This window comes from Dromaius novaehollandiae, chromosome 20, assembly GCF_036370855.1.
Source record: "Dromaius novaehollandiae isolate bDroNov1 chromosome 20, bDroNov1.hap1, whole genome shotgun sequence".
NCBI classification, from domain to species: domain Eukaryota; kingdom Metazoa; phylum Chordata; class Aves; order Casuariiformes; family Dromaiidae; genus Dromaius; species Dromaius novaehollandiae.
The window spans coordinates 14,266,270-14,276,308 of NC_088117.1; positions in this window are offsets into that span (position 1 = coordinate 14,266,270).

A 10,039-nucleotide genomic window follows, 5' to 3' on the forward strand; every position below is an offset into this window, starting at 1 on the left:
CCCGCTCTCCGCACCCACGTTACAGCTGCTGCGGATGGTATATCTCTGAGACCGCTGCCAGAAGGCAGAGCTTTTAAAAATAAATAATAACATCTCAAAAAAGTAATTACAATTAGTCATTTCTATTTCAAAATTTTGTTTCAGATTTGTTTCAGGTTTGAGGTGAAAATTTAATACTAGCCACAATCTATCCTGGCTGATTAGGGCATTTTTCTATTAAAACATCCTTCAGTATTAAGTTCAAAATGGCTGTAATCTTATTTCAAATAATAGGACATTTATTGATGTGTGAACTATGATATCAGTAAACTTTGGGATGCCATCAGTAAATAAGCTGCTGCCACGGCCCGGGTGAGCTGCCCTGAAAGAGCGGCGAAACCCACGGCGCAGACACGGCGGCCGGGCCGGGCCGGGCAGGCGGGGAGCGGGTCTCCTGGCCCCGTGCCTGAGCCGCGTGCCGAGGCGGGGCCGGGACCGGGGTCCCGCGGCCTCTCCGTGCCGAGGCGGTCGGACACCCCGAAACCGCGGCTGACCTGCGCCGCTGTGTCCTGCCGCGGCAGCAGGATCGGGGCTCTTGGGTGCAACCTTAAAATCGTACCACAGTGTTAATTTTTAAAGTGAAAAGTCAAGAACAATCCATATAAATTCAAAGACAGTTTAGTGCGGCTGAACCTCAGCGATATTGTGATGTGTGATTTAAAGAGCTCATAAAAGCAGACAGCTGGCTTTAGAATCCACGGAAAGCAATAAAGCAGTTAAAAATTCTCCCAGTTGTAGGCCCTGTAGATTTCCTTATCTTAAATTCTTCGGCTAAACCCCTGGAGCAAATTGCGGGGCTCATTATGGGAGTTTTGTCTTTCAGCCGGGGAGCTCCCGGGCCGTTTCCCGGCCCCCTCCCCGACCCCCTTCGGTGCGCGGTGTCTCCGCTGCGGGGGAGCTTGTCTTGGCCGCGGTGTCTAGACATTCCCAGCTACTCTCCCTCCTGACAGTCTCATGCCAGTGGTAATTTAAAAATTGTTTGGGATAGGCTGTGCCTCGTAGACGCGGGGAGCCCGTAATAACCACCAGTTCAGTGACCCCGGTCGGAGCATCAAACAGGCAGCGGAGGCACCCTCAGTTCAGCATCGGGTCAGGAATCGTGACCCCCTCTGACCTTTCCTGTAGATTTAAAATTGTTTTGAGAAAGGGAAGAATAAAAAGATACAACTCCAGGCAATTCTGAAAAGTGCTCCAGCTTCCTGTACCGTACACATGCATAGAAGTAACATGTTTAAACAGATGCGGCTCTGGCAGGCCTGGAAAATTAGGATTTGGATACTTCGTATATTTTTTTAATGGAATGCACATTGCTTATATTTACTTTGAAAACTCTGAAGTGAAAAGACAGTGTATGAAAACACCATTTCCACTATATTTAATAGCAAAGACAAAAGAGAAGGCCAGATAAGATGGTTAAAAAAAATAGAGACTGAGCTAAGCAAAAAACATACTTTATGTGGAGTTTCATCTGCACTGCAACGTACACTGTCCTGTAGATTAGCTGTGTATACCAGATGAAAAAAATTAACACCGAGATTACTAGACAAATTGCCTTGTAAGAGTAAACTGCATACAATTGTAGGCTGCTTGGTTTTCAAAGCTTTTCTTTGTGTACACAGTACTTGCAGTCACAACCAATAAAACAAAATATACTAGCACTTTATTTGTGGTTTTGGTTTTGGAATTGCATAATGGTGACTAACATTTTCTCAAAACCTACTTTATGGTGTTTACTTAGCAGAATTTTCATGCACTGTACCTGGAAAGTATGAAATGTACTTTGTGTGTTTCCAAAGGGATCTGAGTCGCCGGAAGAGGTTTACCAGTTTATGGAAAGAGCATGGAGAGTGTTTCTCTTCCCTGGGTTTTTATATGGGCCGGTGCAGATCAGAAACACGCTAGCTGCGGAAGGGAAGGGAAGAGCAGAGAAACAGGAGCTCCCAAAGAATGGTAGAAATACACAGCGGGCAGATGAAGTGCAAACTCCAGAACTGCAGACCTAGCTGAGCTGAGCTCGGTTTAACAAGACCAGAGGAAGCAGCGTTGTTCCTGTTTGCAGCAGGGAAACACGTGCAGTGCTTGTTGCAGCAGCAGCGCTGCCGGCAGCGCTGGGCACCGAGGTGTCTCGGGGGGGCCCCAGCCTCGGCGCCGTTCCCGGTGCAGCGGCGCGTTCCCGGCTTTCCCGTTCAGAGGGCAGCACCATCCCTTAGCTTTTGGTCACGTCCCGGGCATCGGCGCTCTGCCCGCTGGCAGGGCAAAGCTCTGCCCTGGAAAGGCTCCGGTAGCCCTCCGAGAGCTGCTGGTCCTGACCGAAACACCCCGGCACAGACCACGAGCCAGGACCGGCAACGCAGAGCAAGGGCCGTGTGTTTCCTTGCGCCGTCTGAGGCAGGGCAGCAGCAGCTGCTCTTCGACCTCAGGCCGTGCGCACGCCGGGGCGGGCAACGTCGGTAAACCGGCCCGAGCATCACCGCTCACGGGGGCTGAGCACAACGAAAGGCTCTGGTTCCCACGCGTGCCTTGGAGCTGCAAATTACTCAAGATTGTCTGAAATTATTGTTCTCTGAGCACCCAATTATAAAGTCGCGTTGCCTGACCGAGACAAGTACCAGGAGAGCAGCAGTCCCCAGCACTTTTATTGTAATGCTCCTTTCATCCCCCTGTGAACCGCAGATGTTCCCATTCTTAAATGGGATTAAGAGGAGAAAATAGTAGAATTATGCAGCCTAAAATGTTCGCTGAATCATGGCAGGGAACTTATAAACGACATGTGTCAGATTGCAGTCCAACGTGATGGCCAGTGGAAAAGGACCAAGAATCCGAAAACCGCCAGTAAAAGGGAAAAAAGCGTCCTGAGCCCAAGCCCAAGCCCACAGATGCGGCCGTAGCACCATGGGCTAAACCGGGGTTGCAGGGGCCGGGAAGCAATTTCGGCCGGTGTCGGCAGAGCGCGAGGAACATGACTCACGGCGAGGTGCTGAGCAGCCGCGGCTGGGTGCGCGTTCCCGCACAGGACTCGCGCCCGTTCGTCCCCCGCGTCCCGCTCGGGTCCCCCCGGGATCCGCATCGCCCATGTCATGCTCACCGTTTCCCTCGTGGCCGAACCAGTAGATGACCGGGACAAGAATCCAATCAGTCTTTCAAGCAAACGCAAAAATAGTAATAGGAGTAATGACGGCTCTGGTAACTACAGTGTTACCATTGCTAATAATTAGTTGCTGTGTTTTTAATATGGTATTAATAGGGTAAATAATTAAATCTGCACAAGAGAATCCAGCAGGAAGCCCAGGCAACAGAAAGAAAATCACTTCTTAAAGTTAACATCAAATTGATTAATTTTTGAGACCTGAATTTCTGCTTCCCATGGGGCCTGGAACTGGGGAGAGAGAGGTTAGACCCAACTAGATGCTATTGTGTTTCTATGGAAACGTGTTGTTTCAAGTAGCCTTTGCCATTACCTATGATTGGTAAAATCACTAGACAGTGTATAAAGGGGCCAAGAGAAGCAGCAGCCAATAAATGCAGAAAATCCTTAAATCAAAGAAACACAGAAATAAGAGATGGATACAACCAGTTAGATCATCTTGCTCATTCTCTGGGGCCCTGTGCAGAATTATTAACAGTCTCAAGAACCTTGAAAAATCCTAAAAATTCCAACCAAGACACTTGTGAAAACTTACTGAAAGGGAGAGCAATTTCTCGGGAAGTTATAAAAAGACCTTCCTAATCCGCTTTCAGCAAGGCTGAGTGCATTGTATTGCCTATGCTTAGGCATTGCATTTTCCACCATTTGAAAAAATGGGATGCATGAGAGAGGTTTTAGGGTATTTCTTACCGTAACACAAGTAGCTATGCCGAAGGTAAGACCTCCTTCAGTGTCAGCCACATCTCACTGAACCCTCCCTCCCAGGAGCAGCTCGCTGTACCCTGAGAACAGGACCGGTATTTTGAAGACTCTGCAAGTACCTTTGCTACTGCCCGTCCATTTAACCCGGTAGGTTTCCAGGTGTCACGCTGAGGAGCTGCAGGATACATTCCAGAGCGAAAGACGACATTTTTAGACAGGACTTTGTTTTGCAATTATAACTTCATGTCTGCTTTTTTAATAAAAGGGAAGCTGGGGATTAGACTGTCTTGAAATTCATGAGTCATGCTCCCGTCCCTTGTTTAGCCGGGATGCAGCACCTTCTCATAGCAAATTAAAGTCAGGTCCGACAGCTTCTGGCAGCCCCTGAATTACTGGCGGAGAGTACAGATACTATGTGAAAACATAAAAGAAAGGATAAAGTGAACGTCAGCTAGGTTTAAATACCTCACTGATACTAACCTTGACTTTCGCAATACCTAACGGTAGAGTCTGTTGTGCTAATTTTAGCTTTCTCTACCCAGAATCTCCATGGTGCGCGGGAAGCTAGAGGGAATGCCTGTGTCTTGCAAGTGCCAGCGGATCCCCGCGTGCTGTGCGCTGCAGGAGCACACACGTAATTCCAGTCTCAAGAAAATTTTTTAAAATTTCAAATAGATCAGTCAGACAGGGTAAGACTGGAGAATTATAATTGTTTCTGGTCTTATTATTGCAAAGCATTTGAAGACTTGGTGATGGAAGCCTACACCCTTCTACCAGAGGGATTTAGACCTAGCAGGCCAAATCCTGCTCTCAGATAAAGCTGTGTTGCTCCGGAGCAATTCACTGAAGCCCACAGGGTTACGTATGCTTGCTCAGGTTAAGGGAAGATAGCGTCTCCTCCGTGGCTGTGATACGCTGCGTTCCTGCAGAGCGGTGACTGTGCTTTCAGCACCGGCATGCCCGTACCGCCAAGGCGTACCCCGTCCCGCCGTGGCGTCAGCCGTTACGCAGCGCAGTCGCCCAGGCAGCCGCACTTTCCGTGTCTGTAGCTGCATCTGTGCGTGTCCCCGTCTCCGGCTGCATAGCCGCAGCGGTGGTTAGACGTCACCACGCGCTCGAGAGCAGGCTGCGTAAGGGAACACGGGGTCGACGCGGGAGCGGACCTCCTGGCCTCCAGCGGCTCCGCACCCTCGCCTGCCGCTCCCTGCAAGCGCCGGCCTCGCCCCGGCATCGAGGTCCGGGCGGCCGCAGTCGTGGCCGGGCCGGGCTGCCGGGGAGAGGCCCAGGGCCAAGGCTGAGCCCTGCCGCGGGGCGACGCAGCTCCCAGCACAGCCAGCTGCCAGGGCGATGCCTCGGCAGAGGCTGCTGATCCCAGGTGTTAAATCCACCGACATTTATCCGAGCAGGAATAACGCTCGGCCTCTGACAGAGAAGTGCTGGAGTCTCTGCAAATGCTCTGATTTCTTGAAACCTTCTATTGGTCACACTTGGCCTTCCAAGAAAAGAAAATATGACACCTCGTCCCGTATTTTTATTGTTCATCTGCTGTCCCCTCCCAGTGCGGGACCCTGATCAGGTTCATACTCGGGACTGACTCCTCTCCTGATAAACAAATGTGGACTTTGAAACCAGCCCAGGCTGGGCTCATGTTACCAGGCCCTTTGTATCCCCAGTGGAAACAAGTCTTATTTTATTTACAGATTAAAAAATAAAAAAGTAGTATCGTCTATTATCCCAAGGGCGTTGTTTACATTAATTTAGCAACTGCTTCCAAGGAGCTGCAGAGTTCAAGAGCATTGCTAAACAGTGACAGCCCATCCTGGATTGAGTTACTGACAGAATTACAGCTGACACTAAGAACTGCTTGAAATGTCTTGAGGGGAATTGCAGACAATGGGCTGTATTATTAAGCAGAATAAAGGTGAAGTTACAGGGGATACTTGAGACCGAGAAAGGCAGAGCCAGCGAGTCTGCCACAAGCATCAGCTGTGGTTGTGCTCGCAGCCAAACCAGGGAAAGGCGGGCTTAAACCCAAAGTCAAGCAGGCCAATTCGCTGGGACTTCAGCGATTTTTGCTCTTTCTTCTCCCAGGATACAGCCTTACACTGGACTTCACACATATTCTTTGTATATTGTTCTTTTCTACAAATCCCCTTCTCTCCCATAAATAAAGTTTCCACAAAAGAGAGTCTCCTCCACTCCGAAGCTGCGTGTCTTTCCCCAAGGGCTGCGGCTCTAGACAGTCGCAAGGGTTTTCACAATTCTACCGAAAGCGAAGGAGCGTAGGATACAAACCGATGGTCTGCTCTGGGAAACCGCAAAGCCCGGCACTAACACAGTTTCAAAGAAAACGGGCAGTTAAAAGCCTGTCTCAACGTTCCCGCACTAAACACCGTTTTGAAGACACCGCTTTATTCTTCTTGGCTACGGACGTTCCAAGACTTTTATTCAGTATTTCCTTCAGGTGGGTGAGCTCTGCATGTGGGAATTCAAAGCTGTAGCCTTCCACTGAGCAAATAGTCCTAAGCCCACAGATCTGGAATAATAGCTCGTTACAGTATTACCAATTTCTGTCCTAGAGGAAGCTACCATTAGAGTGATGTACGATGGATCAGTTCCAGTAAATATCTACAAATTTAGAGGTAAATGAATTCGAAGGGTCAAGCTCTTATATTCAAATTCTCCCTGCAACTGATTTTCATTCTAACTAGTATTTTGCTGTCAGCACCCAATTTTCAACCTATAGTTACCCCCGCTTGGCAATAAAGGCTAATTTGTGGCTTCAAACCAGTTACCAGGCTTCATACGTGGCTTTGAACCAGTTTACAGCTTCTTCCATTTGCAGACCCCTCCGCTGCTCCCTGTGCGAGGCATTGAGCACGGGAACTGTGTGCAGGACCGGCATCAGAAATGAATAAAGGGGTTTCTCTTACCTAACCAGGAACACGTCCTTCAGGCTTCTCCTCAGGATGAGAAAAGGCAAGGGCAGCAGGGCGAGGGGCAGGGCGAGCTCCAGGGCCTGGCTCGCTAGCGAAGCGCAGGGGCCTGATCGCCTGTTGCGCAGGTGTGCACAGCCCGGGCATCGCTGGCCCCGGCCTCAGACACGGCGCTGCCTCCGGGCAGCTTGGCCCGGCGGAGTCGTGGCCCACGGTGACTGATTCGGAGGCGGAGGGCTCGTCTCAAAGCCATCCTTCCACCTGCGAACACCACGTGCCACAGCCACGTTCATGCCACTTTTGAGTTCGGTGTCCATAAACTGTCCAATTAGCCAGAAGGTTTCTGGTAAGGGGACTCCAAACTATATGGAAGTAAACTTTTAGTCTCAGATGCTGAAAGTCTTTGGGACAGATATCTTAGCTCAGCCTCTGGAAGAAAGGAAATTTAAAAGCACCATGGAAGCTGCCTGACCACTCCCTGCTAAGCAGCATAGCTTGAATTCCAAATATTCATAATTATTAGTGAAAAAGATGGGAAAGTATTTGAGTCAGTCTTTAAAAAACACGGTACATTCATGGTATTTCACAGGCAGAAAACGAGAATAAATTTGTCAAATAAATTATTTGCTGTAAATTATTCTCTAGAGCCCTCACATTAGCTAAAGAGAACAGGCACAAAATGCAAAAAAGAGATGAAAATGTTTAATTCAGGTTTCTATACTGATGTTTATTTATCATGGAGATATTTCTGAATTCTCCCATTTGAGTGGATGCAGTGAAATTCCTTTCTAAGACAGGCGTGATATTTTCTTGACAGGTATCAAGTGAAGGTAGTAATATGTTGTCAATACTGCTGAATGAATCTCCTGTCTGTAATTAGCTATTAAAGCATGAAAGTCTTGTGCTGTGCTAGTGGGAGAGGTTTATTGCACTGTGGGTAGGGACAGTGGTCAGATGTTTCCCACTTCACACATAGATGTAGCTCTCAGCTAGACACGTCTGCACTCGGCCATTTTGCGGGGCTCTATATGAAATTTAGTCAGATGAGTTTCTTATACTGCCCCGTGTCAGGGCAGGTCTCAGTCTCCTGGGAACGTCTTCAGAGAGCAGTAAAGCCCGATTGTCCAACCGAGCTCAGCAATTGCGTCAAAGCACTGTCAGGGGATTCAAAATCATTTTTCACTCGGTGTTTCTTATGAGTAGTTACTCTTTACTTTAAAATCCTGTTCCTACACTGCCAATATGCATCACTACTATTCCAGGGCTGCTCATGGATTCTGAGATGAAGACAAGTATTGCCTAAATGACAGTTCTGCTGCTTGCTTCGGCTGGGGCACGAGCTACAAACAATTAGCAGGAACTAGCAACCTGTCAGAAGCAAGTACATGTCCCACAGCACCTCTCAGCAGAAAAAGGTAGCAATAGCAGTAATGCCATCCCATTACGAATTACTTCATTCTCTGCTTAACTGGCCTGATAAGGAAGCCATAAAAAAGTCTCAAAATTGCAATTTTTTTTCTTTTGCACAAAAGAGCATTTCAAAAAAAAAGGGCAGAGATGGAGCTAAAGATTGAACTCCAGCACTGTCAGAATCAAACAGGAAGCTGTCTGCTGTGGCTAGGCTATTCTGTGAACACGTCTGTCATCCTGCACCTTCTTACAGTAATACCACAAAAGCATAGATTTGCACTAATTACCTTAAGGGTCTGGTTTCCACCCACCTGAGCCATGATGCTTGTAGCTAAGGCTGCTGGTCTCTTTTCGCATCCTGTCCCTAAACCTCCATCTGTAACTTCAGGAAAACCCAGGCCTAACAGAGCAGGGTGAGGACAGATCATAAGACTTAAGGAACCTCCAAACCCATGCACGCCATGAACGCCCCTAGTCTGACTTTTCACCTCACTGGAGTGTCTCTGTCAACAGTAGTTTCCATAATAAAAGTCTTGGCTGAATGGTGACCTTCCTGTATTCGCCAACACACGCTACAGCTGAGTATTTGCTGCTCCTCCGTACCTTGGCTTCATCCGTTTAGTGGTGCCTCGGCCTCCTCCACGGGATGAACAGACCCTCTAGCCTGACACATGGATTTTATGAGTTTACACTGTGGTACCTGAAATTCAGGGTTTGGGCTTCAGCAGAAGGATACTGATGATTGCTAAATCCTATTATTCTGAGCCATTTTTTATATTTTTAACCTCAAACTTTGCACAGTCCTGGTCTCTATATTGTTCTATACCAAGTTCTTTGTCAATACACGTGATAATTGCAAATATCCCGGAATACATGAGAGGCCGTCCTAAGTGACAGGTGTCTTAGCATCAGGCCATACCTCATCAGCCAACGCACAGAGCAGCCTTGCTCAGCGCTGCACGGCGCTCGCGTTTCCAGCCGCTGCTGGGTCCAGCGAGGACGCCGGCACTCTCCAGCGGTGCGTGGCAGAGGCTCGGCTGCCCTCACGCCCGGCTGGCGGCACGTGGTTCTCGTCGCCTTTCCCGGGTCATAGCATGTCCGGTTGAATTTTGTTTCTTGCTGTGGGCCATGGAGAACATGGGCCAATTTTCGTCATTTTTCCTGTGTCTCTGTGCAGCACAAGTCAAATGGTCCTTGTGGAGAAAAAGCTGGTGCAACACGTGACAAAAAGGGTGGCCCAGCTGGGCAAAGCTGCTGTGGTTCGGCTTGGGGACAGGCCAAACCAGGCAGAGTTGCAAGGGGAAGCACAGCTTGTCCGTGGCCAGGACAGCAGCCACGGCTTCCGTGCCTGCGCGACGTGCTGGGAGGAGGCGACGCCAGGGAGGGTCTGTGCGGGGACACCTGCCTGCCCCAGCTGCCGCCTCCGGCCGCCGAGTCGGGCGGTGAACCTGGGAGACCTGCTGTTCGCGGCACAGACGTGAGCACGGGGGCGGCAAGCTCTGCTCCTCCACCCGCCTCACCGCCAGGTCCGCGACCAGGCGGGAGGCTGCGCTTTCGGGTACCAGACTGCGGCCAGCACTGCGTCCTCACCCGCTGCAGCAGGCAGGGACGTGGCGTAACTCTGCAGCCACCAAGCTGCCGACCGCCGCGTGCCGCGAGCCCGGCCGCCCACGCGCTGGGACCGGCGACGCCCTGCACGCGCTTCTCCTGCGGTCCCAGCGCGCGGGTAGCCCTGCTCCTTGCAGATCGCCCCCCTCCCTCTCGCCCCCCCCTCCCTCCCATCCTTCCCTTCCCACGATGGGACTCG